This window comes from Rosa chinensis, chromosome 1, assembly GCF_002994745.2.
Source record: "Rosa chinensis cultivar Old Blush chromosome 1, RchiOBHm-V2, whole genome shotgun sequence".
NCBI lineage: Eukaryota > Viridiplantae > Streptophyta > Magnoliopsida > Rosales > Rosaceae > Rosa > Rosa chinensis.
The window spans coordinates 51,164,308-51,189,143 of NC_037088.1; the positions used below are offsets into that span (position 1 = coordinate 51,164,308).

Consider the following 24,836-nt stretch of genomic DNA (forward strand, 5'->3'; position numbering starts at 1 on the left):
GAATTAGATGAATGCATAAATGAACCATTATAAGTTTATGGGGAGTGCTAGGCACACACTCAGCTGAGTGTGTGTGAGCCACATTCGGACAAGTGGCGAACTCTAATAGTTTCCTTATATCAAAATAGCATAGGGAAAGCAAAACATGTCAGTTTCTTCTTTTTATATAAATTATTTCCTTTTTGCCCTCAATTTTCTTTCACTTTCTCTTCCCTCCTCGCATCTGTTTCTTCCCAAACCCACGTCTTTCTCATCTCGCAGTCACAAAATGAACCCGTCAGAGCAAGTCCACCCGTAGTCAAGAAATGTCAAGGTCAAAAAGTCAAGGTGTCGACCAGTCAAGTAACTGTTCACTGCCACTGGACATGGGTTTCGATCCTTTGTTTTTCTTACATAAATGAAAAACTAGGAATAAGTACAATACAACGTTATTTAGTTGTTGTACGAGAAATTCGGTTTCTAATCTATTTTTATTTTCGAAACAAACGTTATTTAGGGGGTCGTGAAAATTGACTTTTTATACGTTCGGAATTTGGGAAAACTTCCTTCACAAAAGTTGTAGAGCTCATCGATACGATCTCGTGCATATACGGAACGCAATATTCGGAATTCGTATGAATTTATTATGAAAATTTTGAAATCTAGAAATTTTTTATAAATAGCAAAAAAAAAAATTCCCTTTTGTTTCAAAGGACGAAATTTTTTCTTTTTTTCATTCCCCCCCTCCGGTTCTCTCTCTCTCTCTCTCTCTCTCTCTCTCTCTCTCTCTCTCTCTCTCTCTCTCTCTCTCTCGCGCTCCCCCAGACCCGGCTCGTCCGACCCTACCCGGATTTTTCTCCCTCCTCCAGCGTCTTCCGGCCACGGTCGTCCCGGTGCCCCCGAGGTCTCCTCGCCTCGCCCAACCGCTCCATGGCGTCAGCCCCTCCATCCGCTGCCCCCAAGCGGAGCAAATAAGACCCAATCTGATCATCGTCCTTCGTCGTGTCTCTCTCTCACCACACAACACGCTGATGTCAACCACGATAGGTACCTGCCGAGCTGGCAGCTGGCGAGCTTGGTCAGGAAATATGTCAAGGCTTTGCCTTTTTTCTTGGCCTCGGTCAAGGAAAGCCAAACCTTGGCTGGGCAAGATTAGGCCGGTGGAGGGATGATTTTCCCCTTGCCCGGTCAACACATCATCAATCCTTGCTGGTGCCCGGTCAAAACTACATCGGTGAACTTGCTCTCACGTTCATCCTAGAACCATTGCCAGGACTGCTGGTGGATCTCGCAGGCTTTGTGCAATTAAACCACATTTCCGATGGCATTATCATTAGAACCCACCAGCTACGAAGCAATACGAACAAAACTGAAGTATCTTGAAATCAAACGTAAACAAAATAGGTCTTCATTTAACCAACATGATAGCCTGCTAGTTATTGCAACCCTAATTCACAAGGTCTATATTTGTAAAGTGTTAAATTGAGTACGGTGAAAACTGACTTTATCTCCTGTTAAACATCACCTAGCCTCATCCGCGAAAAGCGGAGACGTGGCGAAGCACAAGGTGCGGGGCAAGCTCTTTCTGGATGTTACTAGCTCATAATCAGCTACACGGATCCGGCTCCTCTAAAGTGAGTTTTTATAAAGTTATATAAATTTCGTGTAATCTTAATCGTTCGTATCATCTAATGGCCAGTAAAGCAACACCTTCACTTAACATTACTCAAACAATTTTTTCTTCCCAAACTGTCCCCGACGTTTCCTTAACTCCATCAGAAGAAGAAAAGGAAAAGAAAAGAAATAGCGCCATGAATCCTTTTAAGAACTGGGGATGCAAACAAGGAATAAAGAAAGAACATGCTAAACTCTCTGATCTCCTCTTCTCTCTTTCTCTGTTTATCCTCCCTATCATGATAAATAGGCTTTTTAGATTTCAATTGGTGATTACGATTTTGATTTAAACCTTCTCGTTTGGTTTTCAATTTTAAATCTTAGAGTTTGATATTAATTCTGTTTGTTCTCCATGAAAGACTTCGATCTGGTCATTGCCCCTTTTCAATGGCATATATGTATGGGTTTAGCAGTTGCCGATTATTGTTTTCTACCCATTTAATTTCCTCTGCTCTTTGATTTGCATCAGTAGTTTCACCTCTGAGATGATTGGTTTCTATTGGTCTTAGTATAATTCTCAATCTCTGGCTTTTGATTTAATCGCTGGGGGACTTTATACAGTTATAGCCACGTTTGATTGTATTGCAATTATGCTTGAAATGAAAGTATTATTTCATGATTGATTTACTGATATAACAATGGAATATTTACCATTGAAGCCCAGAATATATTCTTCAGAGAATAAGCGAGCAAAACTCACAGAAGCGACTAGGACAGTTATGGCTAATCTTTTTCTATTAGGATGATTTAATGTCAGTGATAAAGAATATTGTTCAAGTGGTATTAAGCTCCCGTAAAGGATAGTTTGGGAATGAAAAATTGTATGAGTTGTATTAAGACGGTGTGGTTATTTTACTACCCATTAGATGATACGAAGGATTAGGATTACACGAAATTTATCTAACCGTACAAAAACTCAATTTAAAGGTGATAGGAGCATTTTAATGCGACATTTTAACTGTTATTTCCCTATATTTTCTGCGTTATTTCCTTAATAAAACTCTGTTTAGGAAAGTTTCCATTCTTCGAATGGGAAAGTTCCTAATTGTAGAAAGTTTCCGTTTTGTAGTTTCTATTTTCCATTTTTAGAAAGTTTCCATTTTAGTTTAAGAAAGTTTCCATTTCTTATTTTTGAAAGCTTCTATTTTCAGGTTTTTGGAATAAATAAGCTAAATTGAGTTCATAAATGGAACGAGAAGCTTCTTGAAGATGACATGGCAAGGAGAGAATCAAGGAAGAGTTTTTTTAAAAAAAGGAAAATATATTTTCCTTGGGGATTAAATTTGCCGTGTAATACTTAAGGAAAAACAAGATGACAACGTGGAAATTAAAGATGATTGATTGATGATTTCAAGGAGAGATTTTCTTGGGAGACTTTTATGGCAAGAAATATTGTTGGAGGAATAATTTGGTGTGATTGCCAACGTGAAAAATCAGAAATAATCAAGAAGGTGACGCCAAGAGAGATTCAAGGGAAATTCTTAAGGAAAGAAAATATGTGTGCACCAAGGAAAAGCTAAAAAGGCGTCTAGATTCATCCCTAAATTCCCTAAAGGAATGTTAGCCGAAATTCATGAAGAAAATCAGAATAATTTCAAGGAAATTCAGCAATTAAATATTAGGGAGGTATTTTAGAGAATTATGATTGGTTGGAACACATCACAAGGCTTACTTGGCATTCTATGATTGGTTGGACCACATCACAAGCTTACTTGGCGAATTATCATTGGTTGAAGCTATGTGGAAAATTCTGATTGCTTTGTGAACCCTAGCCATGCTCCTATATATACCCACCCCTTTCTCAACGTCAAGGGGTTCCTCTCCTCCATACAATTTACACTTTAGAAAAAAATCAGAAAATCTTCTTAGCATAGCCGTGAGTTTCTCCATCCTCTAGTCATCTCCACGAGTTCAAGCAAGGCCAAGGGAGAAGAAGCATAGCCGTGAGCATCCATCATCCATCTCCAACCTTGAAGCTTGCTTTCGAGATTCAAGAGACCACCACATCAATCGTTCATCACCATCTCCACCTCACGGTGTAATCCGATTCTCCTTTGTAACCTTTGCTTTGAATTTCGTTGGTTATGAACTAGTTGACATATGTGTTTGAACAAATATTAATTTCTGGAATTTTTATGATTAATTGAGAATTTTCAGATTCATATTATTGTGATTCGAGAGTTGCTTATGTGGGTTTGTTTAATTAAATTTGCGTTATAGATAACTTTTGTATTTTAATCTTATGTGGTTGCAAACACTTAGGGTTTTGATATAATTGGTGCTAGGTTTAAGAACATGAAATCGACTTTTCGTTTTGTGTAAACTTGAATCAAAGTAGTAAAGGTTTTGTACAAAGATCGAATTTAATTAACGAGGATTGCAATTAGGTGGACTTTTCCATACTAAGTTGTACACTTGAGTTGATAGCCTTTCTCTATGTGTAATGCGTTAAACATGACATGATTGACTAGCTTTCTAGGGTTTGATTGCATGTTTGATAGGATTAATCTAGGTGCTTTCGCTTAGGTTAATTAGCATTGAAAAGTAAAAAATGGGAATTCATTTGCTTTCGAATGTTTCACATGATCAACTCCTTTCTCATTACTTAGATGAACAATATTAGGGTTTGAGTCAATTTTAATCATATGTTTCGATTTTGATCTTTATTCTCTCATTCCATTCGTATTTTTATGTTTTTGCATTTTAATTGTTTTGTTAACTTAGTTTTATTTTCCAAAAACCAAAAACAAAATCCCCCTTTTCGTGTACAATGTTTATAGTTGTGAATATCTTTGTGAATATTATACTTTGTTTTAATTTTAATTGTTTAATTGTTTGACAATGACAGGTGTACCCTCAATCCCCGGAATAGAACGATCCCTATTTATTACGTACTACTAATGACATTTCAGGGTTAAATTATGCGCTTGCTTTTTAGCTGCATCAATTTTTGGCGCCGTTGCCGGGGATTGAAAAATCACTTGTTAAATATGTGAATATTTGTTTTGTTTATATGTTGTGTTCGAAAAAAAAAAAAAAATTTACTTGTTAATTGTTCATAATTTTTTAGTTAATTAGTTAATTAGTTAATTAATTACTTAGGTTGTTATTTATATTATTGAATACAAATTTTAATTGTGAGTTGTAAATTAAAGAAGGAATAGGTGAAGTCGTGTTTATTAATATTGGCCTAAACCCCTTATTGGTACCTAGTCCAGGTCCCTTAAGGTTGAGGGCGGCCTTTATTAACATTCATTGAACTGTCTTCACACTTAGGATCTTTTTCATCCAAGTAAGTATAGCCTATGTGGGATGGTGTCTAGGAAGGGGACAACGCTCATGACAGGTTCTTGAATCCAGAAGTGCTTACAAATGGGCCTAAACCACAATGTGGGAGTAGCTCATGCCAAAATGGATTCTACCTCTCGTGGTCGCCCTCCCCTACCTGGCCATTTCAGTAAGGTTGCCCAAAGGATGTAGGAGAGACTTGGTGTCTAGACGACTATACTTGGGCCGCACGTCCTCTTGATTTACCGCTTGGAATTTAATTTGATATCAATGATATATATAACAAACGAAAATATTGTGATTCACTAAGGTATATTGGATTAAACATAGTCTTGAAAAGGGTAGCTGTTTCAGTCCCATTGCACATCGAGACTCCCTGTTCCCGTACCTAAGTGTTGAAAATAATTGTAAAGGAAAGGAAAGAATGTAAATATTTGTAAGTATTTTCGTACAAAGAAAAAAAAAAAAAAAAAAAAAACTCTTGTGTAAATATTTTTCGTGTTTTTTTTTTTTTTTTTTTTTTTTTTTACTCACTTGTGTACTTAACTTGTGTCTTATGTACTGACTTGTTAACTTGTGTACTTAACTTGTTAATATTACTTGTAGTTTGTAATTCACTAACTTGTTATACTTGTTTATATTTTTTTTTTGTATTTCTTTGTTAATTATAGTCACTAACTTTATTTAATGGAGGTACCGTCTGGCTGAAAGACGTTAAATTCAAGCGCTGCTTGGGAGGCAACCTAATTCAGAAGCAGCTGTGAAGGAGTCTTCAATAACACAGATTTGCTTTCTCTTTCGCTATTTCTTTTACTTTATAATTTTCTCTTTTATTTTTGTAGTCTTTTCGTAAATTCCATTCCTATATGCTTAATTGTTTCATTGCATGCTTATGATTGATTACATTGAGGACAATGCAATATTTAAGTGTGGGGGAAGGGATTTACACTTTTATCTTGAGTCATATATTGAAAAATACAAAAAAATTGAAAAATGTCAAAAATTTAAAAATTTTCGTTGCTTTTGTTTTTGTTTTGAGTCTTAGGATGCCCTTTCAACTGTCTAGGATGATTCTATATCTCTGAAATCATGATTAAAACAGGATCACAAAATTGAGATGATTTCTAAAATGGTATTCTTTGGTTAATTGAGATATATGAAAAATGTATGCATGAGTAGTGTATATGGATTTCGTGACCTTGGTACAGAATATGAGCATGTTAAGATGAGTTTTGATTTATAAAAGCCCATGTGAGATATTTGAGCCCATGTCCCTTTTTCTTGGAGAGAAATGAAAAATATATTCTAATTTTCTTGGCGACGTTTTGATGATCTCATTATTCTTTCATTTTGATTGACTGCTTGCCATAGATTAAGTTTGATGGACTAGAGAATGCTAGAATTCGCTCTTGTGCTTGTTGAGACGTTATATCAATACATGGCCCTGATTCTGGAAGGGATAGAGGCAACCTAGGAATTACCACCATTGCCAAACAAACCTGTGTCCTTAATTGTGCCCGTCGTGGGACTCCCCTAGATAAACCCCTTTGAGCCTACATTAAGCCTTTTCTTTCATCACCCTTAAAATCCTTAACCCTGAACCTTAGTATAGCTACACTCCTACCCTTTGTTCTAAAAACTTAGTGGAGCTATCTTTTGGGACTTTACTTGAGGATTTGGCATTGAGAATGAAGATTGAGAAGAGGTGAAAGTTCAAGTGTGGGGGTAGACTTGTCCATGAAAAAAAAATTTGTGAAAGCCGAAAAAAAAGAAATGAAAAAAAATAATAATAATAATATATAGTACGGCTAGAAAAGAAAAAGCTAAAAAAAAAATGTTTATGGATTTTAGTCCCCCATACTTGGTGGATTTGGAGTTTACTTTGAATTGAAGGCCCACTATTGGAAAATTTGGCCTTTGTCCAATTCACAAGAATTCAAGGGAAGTTTAGAGTGAAGATTGGGCCGAACATGAAGACATTAGGCCTTTTATGTTACCTCTATGGGATTATGACGTTTTGCACACTTGGTGGATTTCTAGAAGTCTCTACATTTACATGAGCTCTACTAGGTTTTTAGGACACCTTGTTAAAATTCCTTACCCTTCGTTTCTTTAAACCTTGAGCCATGGCCCCATTACAACCCTTGAGAAGACCTTCTTGATCCTTAAGATGGGACAGCCCTTGATGTGGAGATGAGTTACAAGAGTTGAACATATGGCTTGGGTCCATCTGTGCAAGTAGTTGGTACCTTTCATGAGATCTTTAAAAGAAAAATGTATGCATGTGCTTTCGTTTCATATAATATGTGATATACTTGCTATCTTTCACATATACTTGAGTGTATAAGCTTTTAAGCATTGCCTTGAATTCTGAGAGAAGAAAGAGTGGATATGCCTTGTGAGGATTGAATCAAACTTGTTTGAAACATGCTTGACAGAACCCATCACCATTGTTACAACCAAGTCCTACTTGTGTATGTGTAAATTATGTGTTTCAATTAACTCTCGAATGCTTAAACATTGACTCTTGGTTAAGTGCTAATCTTGGTGTTGTGAAAGTAAGAGATTGCTGAGACAAAAAGTTGAAGGGCAATAGAATTTTCGTTTGGTTGAGTCTTTAAATTTTCGTTGAGTCTTAGTGTGTGTCTTTGTGTGATTTTGCTAAGGGACTAGCAAAAGCTAAGTGTGGGGGAATTTGATAGGAGCATTTTAATGCGACATTTTAACTGTTATTTCCCTATATTTTCTGCGTTATTTCCTTAATAAAACTCTGTTTAGGAAAGTTTCCATTCTTCGAATGGGAAAGTTCCTAATTGTAGAAAGTTTCCGTTTTGTAGTTTCTATTTTCCATTTTTAGAAAGTTTCCATTTTAGTTTAAGAAAGTTTCCATTTCTTATTTTTGAAAGCTTCTATTTTCAGGTTTTTGGAATAAATAAGCTAAATTGAGTTCATAAATGGAACGAGAAGCTTCTTGAAGATGACATGGCAAGGAGAGAATCAAGGAAGAGTTTTTTTTAAAAAAAGGAAAATATATTTTCCTTGGGGATTAAATTTGCCGTGTAATACTTAAGGAAAAACAAGATGACAACGTGGAAATTAAAGATGATTGATTGATGATTTCAAGGAGAGATTTTCTTGGGAGACTTTTATGGCAAGAAATATTGTTGGAGGAATAATTTGGTGTGATTGCCAACGTGAAAAATCAGAAATAATCAAGAAGGTGACGCCAAGAGAGATTCAAGGGAAATTCTTAAGGAAAGAAAATATGTGTGCACCAAGGAAAAGCTAAAAAGGCGTCTAGATTCATCCCTAAATTCCCTAAAGGAATGTTAGCCGAAATTCATGAAGAAAATCAGAATAATTTCAAGGAAATTCAGCAATTAAATATTAGGGAGGTATTTTAGAGAATTATGATTGGTTGGAACACATCACAAGGCTTACTTGGCATTCTATGATTGGTTGGACCACATCACAAGCTTACTTGGCGAATTATCATTGGTTGAAGCTATGTGGAAAATTCTGATTGCTTTGTGAACCCTAGCCATGCTCCTATATATACCCACCCCTTTCTCAACGTCAAGGGGTTCCTCTCCTCCATACAATTTACACTTTAGAAAAAAATCAGAAAATCTTCTTAGCATAGCCGTGAGTTTCTCCATCCTCTAGTCATCTCCACGAGTTCAAGCAAGGCCAAGGGAGAAGAAGCATAGCCGTGAGCATCCATCATCCATCTCCAACCTTGAAGCTTGCTTTCGAGATTCAAGAGACCACCACATCAATCGTTCATCACCATCTCCACCTCACGGTGTAATCCGATTCTCCTTTGTAACCTTTGCTTTGAATTTCGTTGGTTATGAACTAGTTGACATATGTGTTTGAACAAATATTAATTTCTGGAATTTTTATGATTAATTGAGAATTTTCAGATTCATATTATTGTGATTCGAGAGTTGCTTATGTGGGTTTGTTTAATTAAATTTGCGTTATAGATAACTTTTGTATTTTAATCTTATGTGGTTGCAAACACTTAGGGTTTTGATATAATTGGTGCTAGGTTTAAGAACATGAAATCGACTTTTCGTTTTGTGTAAACTTGAATCAAAGTAGTAAAGGTTTTGTACAAAGATCGAATTTAATTAACGAGGATTGCAATTAGGTGGACTTTTCCATACTAAGTTGTACACTTGAGTTGATAGCCTTTCTCTATGTGTAATGCGTTAAACATGACATGATTGACTAGCTTTCTAGGGTTTGATTGCATGTTTGATAGGATTAATCTAGGTGCTTTCGCTTAGGTTAATTAGCATTGAAAAGTAAAAAATGGGAATTCATTTGCTTTCGAATGTTTCACATGATCAACTCCTTTCTCATTACTTAGATGAACAATATTAGGGTTTGAGTCAATTTTAATCATATGTTTCGATTTTGATCTTTATTCTCTCATTCCATTCGTATTTTTATGTTTTTGCATTTTAATTGTTTTGTTAACTTAGTTTTATTTTCCAAAAACCAAAAACAAAATCCCCCCTTTTCGTGTACAATGTTTATAGTTGTGAATATCTTTGTGAATATTATACTTTGTTTTAATTTTAATTGTTTAATTGTTTGACAATGACAGGTGTACCCTCAATCCCCGGAATAGAACGATCCCTATTTATTACGTACTACTAATGACATTTCAGGGTTAAATTATGCGCTTGCTTTTTAGCTGCATCAAAAGGATCCGGATCCCAGCCACACTGCCCATTCTCCAGTGTCATCCTTCCAGCGAAAAAGTCTTAGCTTGTTAGGCCATTCTCTTAACAAGTATAAGGCAGAGAGCTATAGGAAATTTTTAGAGAATTTGTGATGAAATATATAAAAATGAAGGAGCTAGAGAATGAAAGAACTTTCAACATTTTTTGGGTTTTCATAGATAACTTGCTTGATTATTCACGTTTCAAGTGCACATACTGCATACCCATTAGCTTGTTAAACGAATGTTTGCCGATTCGAATTCCCGAATACGGCGTTGTATCGAATGCCTTACATAAGCACGTCGGCGTTCTCGCTGCTGCTTATTCGAATCCTCTTTCTCTTTTTTATTTCTTTTGGTTACCTTCCTGCCTGGAATTTTCCTTCCTGGCATTCTGCTAATGGGTTATGGTTATGTTATGTATGGTTTTGAGATTTGGCTTATGGAGTTCTGGTGTTGGAATCTGGTTTTCTGTTCATGCGCTAGTAAGGTTTGGCTGGCTTCTCAGTTGTTGGTTGCAGCTCTTGTGACGTTTCTGTGTCACGCGGTGGCTCGATTGGTGGCGGCGACGGCACGATCAATCTCCTCTTCTGCTGGGCTTGCATGTGGGTTGGTTGCCTTTGGGCTTGCTTCTTGTTGGATTTTGTTGTTTGCTTCCTTGCTCATGTACTTTTGGCCATAGTTGGGTCTTTGTGTTGTAAGTTTGTGTTGATACTTTGTGAGTTAACAAAAAGGATCCTTTCACTGCCAAAAAAAAAAAAAACTTGCTTGAGACAAAATTTCAAGGTGGGTACGGAACAAGATCGGAAGTCAATCAAAGCATATATGTCTGTATTACTTTTGACATGAAGGGTGAATTATTGTGTACAGTGTACGTACTGGTCTATATATGCATGCATACAAAGCATTGCACTCAAAGGCGTAGCTACACACGGGCTCCGCTGGGCTACAGTCCACCCCAAATTTGAAAAATCATTCATTTATAGCTTAATTTTAGTTAAAAAAAATTAAATATTAAAAAGTAGCTCACTTCAAATTTCTAAAGTTAGCCCATATGTTAATTTTTTGGGGTCATATCTATGTTATTTCTTTGCTTGAAGTATTTGGTTGTGTTTTATTTTCTATTCTACTTTAAAAGACATATTCGCATAAAAAGCTTGCTTTTTTTTAGGTAAATTAAGTCAGAATAAGAGTTGGTTGAGAATTATAATACAAATTCAATAATTAAAGATTTTTGGTTCTATTCAAGAGTACAAGATAAAATTTGAGTAGATATGTTTTTTTTTTTAATCAAACCCAAAACGGGTGCTAATATATTGCATCACAAGCCAGAATAGCCGGTACATACCCTTCCGCAAAATACAAGAAGTTAGTGGTAATATCCACAATGGTACGTAGCTAGAGACCCACTCATTAGACAATTAAGTACGTAGACATAGCGAGAGTCCTCTTTCGGTACTACTCCAGAGGCGCTAGAGGTACATAGAGTGCACAAAAAGTGCATAGGTTCCTAAACAGGAAATTATTATATTTAGATAAACTAAAACATAGCAATGGACCTAGGGCAAACACCCCATCCCAAAATAAAAGCCCAAAAGGACAACTCCAAGAGAGGAAGTCCGGCTCACGGCCCAGCAGAGAAGGGTGCCCCAAGCCTAGCCCAAACACCACCTCCAAACCAAAATCTGTGCACAGCTTCGGTGTAGCAGCCGACCTCCACCATCCAGGAAACTTGCCGCTGCAACCACCCCACGAGATTGCCCAGAACCAACAAGTCACTCCGGCCCTCCCGATCTGACCAGATCCCCCATATCCACGCTGCCACAGCAATCCAACCAGACCACCAAAGCCCAGCGCGCCTCCACGAACGATCTGCTTTGACTTCGCCATAGCCACGGCCTCCTCCAGCTCTGGGAATCCCATGATGAAGATTGCTCCACAGGTTTTGGAAGCCCATGACCAAACCCACCGCCTCTGTACAACTCGATCTCTACTAAGAAAAAAGATCTAGGCTCCACCTCCACCCATTCTAGCAGACCTTCGAGCCAAAACTCCCCCACCAAAAGCCGCCTAGGCATTAGCATTCAAGAGCCCGTCTGGCAGCAGCCCAAAATGGTGAACCAGCGCCGACGAGCGCCGCCGAACGAGAAAAAAATCGAAAAACCCTAGACCAAGAGCCGTCCGAGTTTTGTGGAGCGTTTATGGTTAGTTAAGCTAATACTTTGAGTAGATATGTTCTTTTGTCTTAGACTTTTGTTATAGAATTTCTATCAAACGTTATAATATATGTTGATTTTTTTGGATCAGTTAGCTATTTGATTATTTAATATATGATGTGGTTTAATGTAAGGAAAAAATAAAACATGTTACTAGTAAACTTAGGAAAAAAAAATAATTTAAAGCATTAGTAAATTTTTATTAAATTTTTTTTAGCCCACCCTATTTTAAAATCCTAGCTCCGCCATTAATTGCACCACTTCAATATATTCAAAGTTTCAAGACAAGATTTTGAAACAGCAATTGGTCCTTATATATATATACCTATATGATCATTGTGAGTACGTATTTATTAGTTATATCTAACTGTAAGAATTGTAAGATTGATATGGAGCATAACGATCATACATTTATTTATTTCTTTTTGGCGGCAGAGATTTGAACGGATAATCTTACGAAACAAAACAATAATAAGTTGAGCACAGGTCCACAAGCATACGATCGATCAATTAAGAATAACTTCGGCCCTCTATTGCAGTAGGTACCGGTTGTCCATTCCATTATGCAGAGGTCATCCCAGTTCCAAAATTTTTTATATCGATCGATCAATTAAGAATAACTTCGGTCCCCGAAATGAAGCATCATCTGTTCCATTTTTCAATGTGGGATGTATGTATTCTCAACACGCCCCCCGCACGTGAGGCAAATTTTCAAGCCAGAGATTTGAACTGATAATCGTACGAAACAAAACAATAATAAGTTGAGCACAGATCCACAAGCATACGATCGATCAATTAAGAATAACTTCGGCCCTCTGTTGCAGTAGGTACCGGTTGTCTATTCCATTATGCAGAGGTCATCCCAGTTCCAAAATTTTTTATATCGATCGATCAATTAAGAATAACTTCGGTCCCCGAAATGAAGCATCATCTATTCCATTTTTCAATGTGGGATGTATGTATTCTTAACACGCCTCCCGCACGTGAGGCAAATTTTCAAGCCATACACATGGACAACTTTAGGTGACGTATAGCCCGTGTGGCCATGAGGCATGCACACATGGGATAACGTACCCAGTCTGATACCATGATAAAGTTATCTGAGGTTCACATCCAAAATCAATTGGCAATGGATGAAGTGACCCAAACTCTTATAAACTCACAAGCAATGTCCCATTTTTCCCATGTGGGATGTATATATTCTCAACAGACCAAACCAAACCTATTGTGAAATTATGACATCTAATGAATGTGAAAAATTAGCAAAAGCCAACTAATCTCTGTTAGAGGAATCAATAATAAAAAGTGGTGTCAAGTTCCACAAAACTAAACCATTTGAAGAACAACCATAATTAGCGAGAGCATATGCAAACTTAATTACCTTCCTAGAAAATATGTGAAAAACAAAATCATATTTGAGCTATCTGATGTAAATAATTACCCTATGTAACTTGAAGATGCCAAGAAACCAAATGAGGAGAAAGAAGGAAGGTAAATACAAGTGTTGAAACAATGGCAGCAAGAATTTACAGAACCGCAATTTTTGTAATTCAACGCTTCATTTTCTTTTCCTCGTGGAATGGATTCATTGTATATATGCCAATCGCAACAGTCATGCAGAAAAGTCTTTGATTCTAATATAACACTTTTTTTTTTTTTTTTTTCTAATGAGAACTCTATGATGATTTTTGAATTTACAGTTGGATGATTAGTTCAAATTTTAGTTAAAAAAATATTTCAAATCCACATATGATAACAATATCATAAAGACGGTAGTCTTCCTCTTCCAATCCTAATCTCACTATCATAAAGCTACGTATAAATGGTCAAATTAATAATAGTAACACTTCATCCACCTCTAAATATATGCAGAAGGAGCAGAAAAGCCTCTGCCTGGATGTTATAATTATCAGCTAGAGTATGCCTCAAAACTCCAAACGTCCGTTAAAACAGATAATAGATTAATATAAAAGAGAAATATGATAGATTGATATAACTCCGTTAAAACTCGAGACCGAATTAAAGGAAGTAGGAGGTCAATCAAAAAAGGGATGTTAAATAATCAAAGTTCCAACTGATCACCACGTCTGTATTGTAATTCTTATATCATATAATGCAGTAGTGGATATATAGGAATCAAAAAAATACAGTAACCACTTAGGAGGGTCTATAGGAATATATTGGGTGATTCTTCGACCCTATATTTTGTCGGTCAGCTCGGGCCAGACGGAGATTGGCCCTCGAGTGCAAAGGCAGAAGGGAGCTTGACTGCAAGACCCACCCGTCGAGCAGGGACGACCGTCAGCCTCGCTCGTTGCTCTGTCAGCAACAATGTTAGAGACCAAAACTGTTACATCTCCCCGTAGTCGCGGACTGAGTTGACTTAGAAGAAGTACTTCCGTTGGCTGAGAAGAGAGCTCGAATCGCGTTGTTGCAAGAATGAATCTTCTTTATTTCCAAACCTCCGTTAAGATCGATAATAGATTATAGATTGATGTAAGGTCATCATGGGCCGGGCTAAGGCCAACCCTACCCTAAATTTTAGGGCTTAGGGTCGGGTGGGACTAGTCAAAGTCAACAAAATGTAGGGCAGGGCTGGGACTTAAATATGCTAACCCTTATCCGCCCAAGACTTGAGCCTTTAGGGCCGAAAGGACCTGGTCAGGCCGGCCTTCCGAATAGAACCAAATAGAAACAAAAGAAAATACATTATTTTGTTTGATTGGGCCAAATAGGGTCAGGCCGAAATGGGCCTAAGAGAAACATATTTAAAAAGAAATAAAAATTATTAGGGTTTAAAGGGCCGAATCGGGCTTCATTTGTATGGCCCATACCCTATCCTATTTCATAAAAGGTCAGGCTGGCCAGCCCTAATGCAAGGACCGGGCCGGATGGGCTTAGGGCCGAAGGGTCAAATGATGACCCCTAGAACTGATTGATGTAAAAGGGAAAGAGTATAATGGGAAGAAATGAAGAATCGTGTATGGTCGATCAAGAGCACTGCCTTAGTACCTTAGACAACCAAATAGGAAAAGAAAAAGAAAATATGTATGCCAAATCAAGTGATAATATATGGTTCTCGATTTTAAAATCATAATCCTCGACTCGACTCCATACCATATATCCTTGCCACAAGTTGGTCATAACTGAAACAAATCACAAATAGCTAGTAAAAGTAGTATGAAGTGATCAACAGTCCAGAAATCCAGTCCTAGTTTATCAACGATGTTGAAACACAAGGTACAGGGTAGTATCATTCTGGATGTTATAATGAGCAAGAGTTCGTGCTTCCTCAAGTCGCAGGCCACCAAGAAGAAGCCTCTGGTCATGTGGTGGGATGCCCTCCTTATCATGTATTTTTTCAATGACACTGCCAATTGGATCAGAACTCCGAAGTTCCTCAAGAATGGTTATCTAACCACCGAGATGTATGACAAAGATACACATTCCCCGAAGAGGAAGCAGAAGGCCGGTCGAGATTAGACTCATTCTGGATGCTACAATCAGCCAGAGTGCTCCCACCCTCCAGTTGCCTCCCAGCAAAGATAAGCCTCTGTCTACTTGGTGGGACACCCACTCTCTCTTGGATTTTAGCCTTAACATCATGAATGGTATCAGACCTCTCAACAAAAAGAATGATTGATCTCCCCCCCATTCTGATGTCTCACGACAATCTGCATTCCGAAAACAAGATGTAAAGTAGATCTCTTCCTGATATGATAATCTGCCAAAGTCATGCCATCCTCAAGCTGTTTTCCGTGAAACATAAGCAATTTTTGGTCTTGAATCCATGCTTTGACATGTGCTATAGTATCAGAGCTCTCCACCTGAATCCGTGCTTTGACATGTTCTATGGTATCAGAGCTCTCCACCTCAAGGCTTATGGTCTTGCCAGTCAAAGTACTAACGAAAGTTGGCCACTTTGTAAATGAAAAACAAGATGAGAGGTCGCAAGCAGAGATAGATGTAGAGCAGAGGAGGTACTATTAGAAGCTGATGGACAGAGAACCTCAATTACCAGATTTCCGAGTTTTAGTCAAATTGGCAAAGGTTTGGAGTGAAAGTATACTTGTCTAATCTAAAATATAAATGTAACTTCAAGGAAGCAGCTTTAAGACTAAGATGAAATGTAAATTGTGGTACACCACATCCATAGCTACTGTACTATATAATCAAATGTACAGAAGCACATAATCTTGATTCAAAACTGCAAAGTTACAATATTGAAACCATTTAAACAAAATAAAAATTTAACAAATAAATATACAATGAGAAGCAAATTAGTATTACTGATTACTTTCAGGACCCTTTCCTTCAATTCTTGCATGTTTTTTCTGTGCAATATTTGAAAGGATTCTTGGACATTTTTTTAGAAGAGAGCTTAAAATTTAGATTATATATTGAATCACAGCAAGTTGATATTTGTGTCACTAATCTGAATCCTTTATAATGCACTGCAACACAATATTTGTAATCACTCTTTATTTGATGAGACACAATCTCTAAATTCACCAAGTTTCAAGAGCCATACACTCATTAGCACCCACAGACTGCACTGAACTTGCCAAAATTTACCCGGAAGACCAAAGCTACTTGATTGGTTCACATTTACAAATGCCCACCATAGAGTCTAGGTGACCCAAAGCCAACAAATTAATCACCTCAAGTAAATTCTACACATGAAAAAAAACAAGGCCCAGAAGGCATTAGAGAACAACGCGATTGTAGTATTTCTAAGGGTTAAATACTGCTTACTCCCTATATTTATAGGGTTTCATCGTTTCAGTCCCTGACCTTTGAATTTCACATAAAAAGTCCCTAAACTCTCAATTTCCTCCCAATTGGTCCCTACTGTCAAGCATCCGTCAAAAACTCCGTTATCTTCCACTAAAAAGTCTATTATACCCTCATTTACTTTAAAAATATATATTTTTCTCTGCCTCTTTTTTTTATTTTTTTATTATTTTTTTTCTTTTTACCTCTTTTTCTTCCGGCTGTTTCGCCTCCTTCTGTTCACCTCCTCATCAAGATGGTTCCAATCCACAGACCTTCAAGAGGTGAAATGAAAAAAAGAAATAAAACAGAGAAAAAATAAATTTTAAAAAAAAAGTAAGTGAGGGCATAATAGACTTTTTCAGCAACTCTAATAGAAAATTTTGACTGCATGGACCAATTGGGAGGAAATTGAGAGTTCAAGGACTTTTTAGGTGAAATTCGAAGGTCAGAGACTGAAACGATGAAACCCTATAAGTATAGGGAGTGAACAGTATTTAATCCTATTTCTAACAAGAATCTCTAGTTTATTAATCACCTCATATCAGAAACAGAAAAACAAGTAGGATGCGGAAATCTAAATGTAAATGGCTTTCCATCGATCAGAGTTGTTAGAACATACAAAAAGAACCAAAGTTAGCTTGCTCAATGGATATAAAACTCAATAAAGGTATATACTTTGGTCTTGCACTTACAATCTATACCAGTTTATAACAAGGTTAACTTAATAGTAAGGAGGTTTAGCATGTACTTGAAATATTGATTAAAGCCTGTAATTAACCAAAATTCAATGAAAAGCTAAACCCTGCGTCACCAAATAGCTAAGCAAGCCAACTTCGAAGGCACCATTGTGACGATAGCAAGACAATCTTAACGCGAACTAAATTTCTATTTCATCAAACATGCCATATTCTTTTCACACGTTCTTTGGTAATGTCGACGGCCAGAAATCAAATTAAGAACTTTATACACTTCATTCTAACCCCTATCTGGTGGCCTATCTTGCAGTCTTCTTGCCAAGTATGCATAAATAGAGCCAGGTATCAGAAGCTTAACTAGCATATTAAAACCTAAGCAAAAATTCAATGACTCAAGCAGTAACACAAATTTCTGTTTACAATGCCCTCATTTCCCAACATTCTTCAAGCCAAGCATAGAGGCATTATTGACTTATTAAGTAATCAAGTGATAGCTAGATCAACTTAATGATACATTTCTAGCAGTGAGTAAGGAATCAAATTACATTCAGAGCAAAAAAACCTTAAACACAGGGAGAATGGAGATCAGTGTAGCTACAACTATAAATATAACACTCAAAACATAAAATGCAAAGAGATTCGGGAGAAAACCCTTAATGATGGTACCTGATTGACAAGCAGAAGCTTTGAAAGAGGTGAGTGAGTGAGTGAGTGAGAGATGGAGGAAAAGTTGAATTTCAAAATGGAAACAGTTAAAGTGAAATTGTGGGTTAGTTTTTCAATTGAAGGTCTTATTTCACTTGTCAGGATCTCGGGTAATGTATTGGACCTCTCGGGTTATATCGCTTTTATTTGGGCCTAACCGTTAGCCCAGTAGTTGGAACCTACTAGTTAGACTTTTTTTTTTTTTTTTTTTTTTTTTAAATCCGACTAGTAGTTAGACTTAGAGCGATGCTATTTAGAAATAAATCAAAACTAGGGGAACAATCAAAATTTGAAATTTCATTTAAGATCAGGAGTTGTTGATATATGAGGGGGTAATACTCGTTTTTACTTGCCTTGATCATGCTGGGTTTTAATAAATCTATATAGTTGTAATTGACACAATTCTCTCATTTATTAATATCTATTTTATGTGAGGGCATATATAGTATTTTAAAAATTTAACCACTCTATCAAGAATTGGCTTAATTATATAAGATATATCAAATACATTCAGTATTGACCAACCGCTTGTAGGGGTGTGCAAAACAAGGTACAAACCGGTCGAAACCGACCAGTAAATATGGTTTGGTTAAGGTTTTTTAGTGTTCAAATAAGAAAGCCGGTTCAATACCGAACCAAACTTTTTATGAATTAGCTTGGTTTGGTTTTTCTTTTACTTAAACCGTGAAACCCGAACCGACCGGTATGTATTAAATATAATAGGAAAAAAATTAAAATTATATACATAATATATATATATATATATATATTTGTGGGTAGTCTTTTATAAGTAAGTTCTAAATCTCCAATTATAATTTGATTCTCAAAATGATATACTATCATATTGAATCCTAGACCCAAAGGCTTAAAACCAAATAAGTGAATCATTTTGAAACTTTTTTTTTTTTGACAAAATTTTGAAACTATTTTGGATTTTGTTCTTTGAATATTAGTTTTGGATTTTGATTATTAAATTTTTATTATTGAGATTGAGTTTTAGTATTTTACTATGAGTTTTTCTTAAACAAAACGTTAATACTGTATAGGTTAAAACCGCCTTACCGACCGAACCAAACCATCTTTAAATGGATTGGATTGGATCGGATTAAGCTTATTTTTTTCGATAACGGATTATCTAATATGTTTAAACCGCTTATTTTGGAGTAGAGATGGTTTGGAGTCAAAACCGATCCGATCCAATCCGCATGCAGCCCTAACCGCTTGCGATAATAGATCAACTGATGTCTTTGACTTGGTCTATGTTGTTCTCGTTTTTGTTGTGTTTACAGGTTGTAAACTTGCAGTGTCCATTTTTTAAAAATTACATGACATTCAAAAAAAAAATTTCTTTTGCTTAAATAAGAATCTATAATATTATTAAAAGAAGAGATTTTGTCAACTAAAACAATTTTTTTTTTTTACCAAAATATTTCTCAAATATTTAAAAACCCTTGAACTGAAACTAGCAGGGCCCACCCACTATGTGTGTAGAGAGAAATTAAAGGCAGTGGAAAAACTTTCCGTACAACTACTACATTTTCTGTTTTTTTTTTCTATTTTACAATTTACCATATTATCCTTATTGATTAATAATATTTCATAGTTTTTTTAATATATAAAGGTTAAATAGGTAAAAAAAATTCAATTTTGGAGAGCAAGCTCACTTGTCTTAATAATAGTATAGATATTCAAAAAGGACAAAAATGCCAATTCACAAAACGAAAGAAAAGAAATTAACATAAATAAAAAATAATTAAAAAAATGTGGAGAAGTTTTCTCCACATTTTGTAACTGTTCATGTAATTATCCACACCCATAAGGTGTGTTTGACGTCTAATTATCATTATAAAAAATTACATATAAGTGTCTTTTTAAAACTTTAATTAGTGATAAAGCCACCTAAATCTTTTTGTACACATAAGGCCACTTTAGACCACAAAAACATCAGCTTCTTTTTATGCTATACTTATTTTGCCCTCAACCTTCTCTCTCTCTCTTTTTTGATAGAACTGATACGTTTTCAATTCTCATCTCTCTCTCTCTCTCTCTCTCTCTCTCTCTCTCTCTCTCTCCGACAAAACACTCCTCTCCACCATCACGTCGGCGACTGGAACTGAATCCCTGATAGACGCGCCTTTTTGCGACTAGATCTCGGACGCACGAAATGGATCTCTAATGCACGATGGATCTCAGCCTTGGCTCCTGCAACACCCTTCCTCAACGCCATCGCTGATTCTATTGTCGATTCCATCTCCATCACCTTTCTCAGTTGAAGCCGAACCGAACGGAGACAAGCCGGAGTAGATTCTCACCGTCTCCGCGCACGAGGACAACGTCGCCGGAATATAGCTCACCGGAATTGATCGTTCTATGGTTCGTTGTGCTAATTTCTTCATTTTCTTATAGATTTGTGTTTTGAATAATGTATTGCTACTGTTTTTGGAAATGGCAGAAATTCCTGTATTGTTTTTTTCATTCAGTTTGATAGCTTTGGTTTGATTTGGACAATTACTATGAATTTTACAATTATTTTGATTTCTGAGTAGCTTTTGTATTGTTTTGAGTTATGGTAATGAAATTGGATCTTAATTTTCTGTCTCATTGTTCAATTTTGATCTTATGGTATCTATGTTTCTGATGGTGTTATAGTCTGGTTTGTATTTTGTTTTTGTGGTTGAATTCTGTTTTCTGATGGTGTTGTGATGTATTTTGATTGATGAATAATGAACCATTTCTTGTATGTTATTTGTTGCAGTTAGCAACTCTCTATAACTATTATAGCGGCTTTTCAACATAGTGATAGTATCTTTCTATGTCTATGTTAGTATCTTTTCAACATGATGTCAATAGTTTCTATTTTCATTTTCATTATTTCAAGTTAGCAGCTCCGTGTAATTGTTCTGGTGGCATTTCAATATCGTGATAGTAGCTTTATGTGTCTATGTTAGTATATTTTCAAGATAATGTCAATAGCTTTATTTTTTCAAATCAGTAGCTCTTTGTAACTATTATAGTTGTTTTCCATCATAGTGATCGTAGCTTTCTGTACCTATGTTAGTAGCTCTCTAATGTTAGTGAGAGTAGCTCGTTGGTGTTAGTGACAGTAACTTTTGGTGTTAGTGACAGTAGCATTTGTTGCTGATGACTGATGAGAGTAGCTTTTGGTGTTGGTGACAGTATCTTTTGTTGGTGGAGATAGTAGCTTTTTGTTTTTGAGAGCATAGGTTTTTTGGTAAGGAGTAGCTTTTGTTGTTGGTGATAGTAGTTTTTGTTATCTCGCCGGAGGTTGCCGGAAATCTCACTAGAGTAGCTTTTGTTACTAGTAACAGTAGCTTTTGTTGCTAGTGATAGTAGTTTTTGTGATCTCTCAGGAGGTGGCCCGGAATCTCATCAGAGTAGCTTTTGTTGTTAGCTACAGTAGCTTTTGGTGTTAGTGACAGTAGCTTTTGTGGTCGCCTGAGTTCGCCGGAAGTTGGCCGGAGACCCGCCGGAGTTGACCGGAGACCTCGCCGGAGAGGAGAGAGAAAATGATTGTTGATTTTATACTCTAGTGGCATTTATGTAAATATGTTAGTTTTTAATATCAAAAATATAACACATTTTTTAATCAAGTGGCCTTATGAGGGAAAAAACTAGTTGGTGGCCTTATGGCTAAAAAAATATTCAAAGATGCACTTATATGTAATTAACTCAATAATCAACTAGCATTAAGAATCAGTAACACGAACAAACACTTGGCAAGTTGAAATGTAAAACAAGAAAGAAACTCGACATGGCTTCCTTAGATTGGTTTGACCAATAATTAAAGTTCCCATACTTCAAGCATAACTATCATCGATGTCAAGCACTTAATCAAGGCTACCTGATACGCTCAAAGACAAGCACATAATTTAACCCTGTAAAATATAGTTGTCAGTATAGAATAAGTAGGGATCGTTCTAGCTGGGGATTGAGGGTACACTTGTAATTGCAAAAACAAATAAAGAATTAAAATAAGTATAAAGTATTATTTACAAAAATAAAACAAAGAATAGAAATATATACAAGTGAACACAAAATTAAATTAAAAACTAAAAGAAATAAAATAAAGAAAATGTAAAAACATATATACAGGGGTGGAACGCAAGGAACAAAGATCAAATCCACAATCATATGAATGAAATCCAATCACAATTCCTATAGTTGATCTTCTATGTCATGAGAAAGAAATTGACCATGTGAAACGTTAGAAAGCAAACGATTTCCCATTTTTTACTTTCCTTGAATAATTAATCTAGGTGAAAGCACCTAAATCAATCCTATTGAACATGCAATCATAGTCTAGAAAGCTAGCTAATCAAGAACACATTCAACGCATTAAGAACAAAGAAAGGATGTCAACCAAAGTGCACAACCTAGTTATGAATAAGTTCACCTATTTGCAATCCTCCTTAATTGATTTCGACTTTTGTCCAAAGCCTTTACTACTTAAATCTAGCTCCAATTACATGCATATATCCTAAGTTGGCCACCAAAGAACACAAACATGCAAAAGTTTTCTGTAATCCAAAATCAATCAAGCAATCTCACATAAGCAACATATAAATCAACATAAAGAAATCACAACTTTATTTCAAAACATATAAATGGGCTTTAAACTTTTCCCTTAACGTCATGTGTACATACCTCCAACAATATGGAGTATTTACTACATCACCAAGCATAAGTAACACCCACTTTGGGACATCCACGAGACATGGCAAGGCCCAACCGCGACATCCATCGTGTAGCCCTATGTTCAAGCTACGCCACGGTATCCGGAAGTCGCAAATCCGTCGCCGGGAAGCCACCTTCCCGGCCTTGCCAAGTTGCCTCCACAATATGCTTCTCTAGACTAGAATAGTGATTTTAGTCATCCCACATCTAAGAAAATGTAAAGGAGATGGCTTCCTTCACCTATAAAAGGAATGCCTCCTCCCACAACTCAAACACTCCATTACACACTTTGTAATCCCAAACACACATACTACAACATTCAAGTGGACGTAGTTTCCCGCTAAGGCGGGAAACGAACCACTATATTTCGCTTGTGTCGTTCTCTCTCTCTCATTCTTTATGCTAACTAGAGAACCGCTCAATCTCTAACGTTAACATCATGTTAACTAGAATTCATAACTTTACGAATCAAATAAAGGAAAAACAAAAAAAAGTATGAAATACACCGTGAAAGATGGATGACGAAGCCTTGAGACGAAGAACTTGAAGATCCTTGAAAGCAAGAAATCTTCTAGGGACGACACAAGGGTGGATGGCGGATAGGATCTTGATGTATTGCATGACTTCTCCTCCTCCTTGGTTGAGACGCAGAGTTTCTGAAGACTAGAGAATGGAGAGAATTTTTCTAATGTTTATTTTCTAATGGAGAGAGGTGTGTTGTGGTGGTGGTTGGTGTGATGGTGTGATGGTTGTGTAGAGAATGCTCCTATTTATAGGAGGATGGCAACTTAGTCTCCAAGTCTTCAAGATTGATCCACACAGCATTAACCAATCAGATAATGCCACGTCAGCTCTGCCATGTCACTCAACCAATCAAAAAGCTCCAAAATAATTCCATAATTTTTCCAAATATATTATTGCTGATTTTCCCAAGATTTTATCTGATTTTTCTCTTAATTTTCGGCCAAAATAATCTTGAGTGAAAATAGGAATAAATCTGGACTTGTTTTGGACCTTTTCTCCCTTAAATCTCTCCATGACATTATCCTTAATATCCTCCCCTTGATTTTCTCTTGATTTTCACATTAAAATTGCAGATTTTGTTCTCTAATTTCAGCCAACATATCTTGAGGGAATTAAGGAACGAATCTGGACTTGTTTTGAGCCTTTTCTTGTTGCACAATCCCATGAAACTCTCCCAAGATTTTCTCAACGTAATCTCCTTGATTTTCACATTATCTCCATCATTTTCCATGCAAAAATCAGATTTAATCTCCCATAATATCTCTCACGTCATCTTCAAGCCATGTGGTTTCCTAGTGCCATCAGAACTCCTCTCCTCATCAGGATTCCTGCGTTGACTGGGATTCCTAGTCGGACCAGGAAAACTCCATTTCTTCATTTCAGCTCATTTCCTTGTCATTTATTCCAATGTACCTGGATAATAAAAACTAAATTAAAACTGATTTATTTAAGGAAATAATTAAGTAAAATATGAGGAAATAACTATTAAAACATCGCATTAAAATGCTCCTATCACTACCAAGATATATGAGATAACTATGATATCAAACACACAATTAGGATCTTTCCGGAAATACTTGGACAATTTACTCCCTCAAAATACTTGGTGGTCAAAAATTTTCAAGTATTTCCAAAAAACGGGTAATAGATTGACATAAAAGACAAACTAATAATGGAAGAAGTGAACAACCATATATGGTCGATCAAGCACCACTAGAGGTGGCAAACGGGCCACTAAGCACGAGCCCGGCAAGCTTAAAAGCGGCCCGGCACGACCCGAGCACGTTAGAATAACGGGTCGGGCTAGGCCTAAGAGTATTGGACCATTGGCCCGGCCCGAGCCATTAATGGGCCCGGCCCGGCCCGGCCCGAACACGACATATTGTGGGCCGGCCCGTTACAAACACAAAATTTCATTTTGTTTTTAAAAATATTAAAAAACTACAATGATGAGATTTGAATATGAGACCTTTTTATTTAAAATCTCATGACAATTCCACCAATGCTTTCTTTTATATTGTCAAAATAATGAAACAAAAAATTATATCC

The 24,836-nt window shown here is 36.4% G+C and overlaps 1 long non-coding RNA gene and 1 pseudogene across 1 annotated transcript; one reads left to right on the plus strand and one right to left on the minus strand.

Moving 5' to 3' along the window:
* Window positions 1–8,714: 8,714 nt before the first annotated feature.
* Window positions 8,715–10,461, plus strand: LOC121051085. The gene is made up of 2 exons (XR_005805067.1): window positions 8,715–8,748; window positions 9,560–10,461. It is a non-coding gene; the product is annotated as an uncharacterized LOC121051085 (long non-coding RNA).
* Window positions 10,462–15,023: 4,562 nt separating this feature from the next.
* Window positions 15,024–24,836, minus strand: part of LOC112181951 — a 50,079-nt pseudogene continuing 40,266 nt past the window's right edge.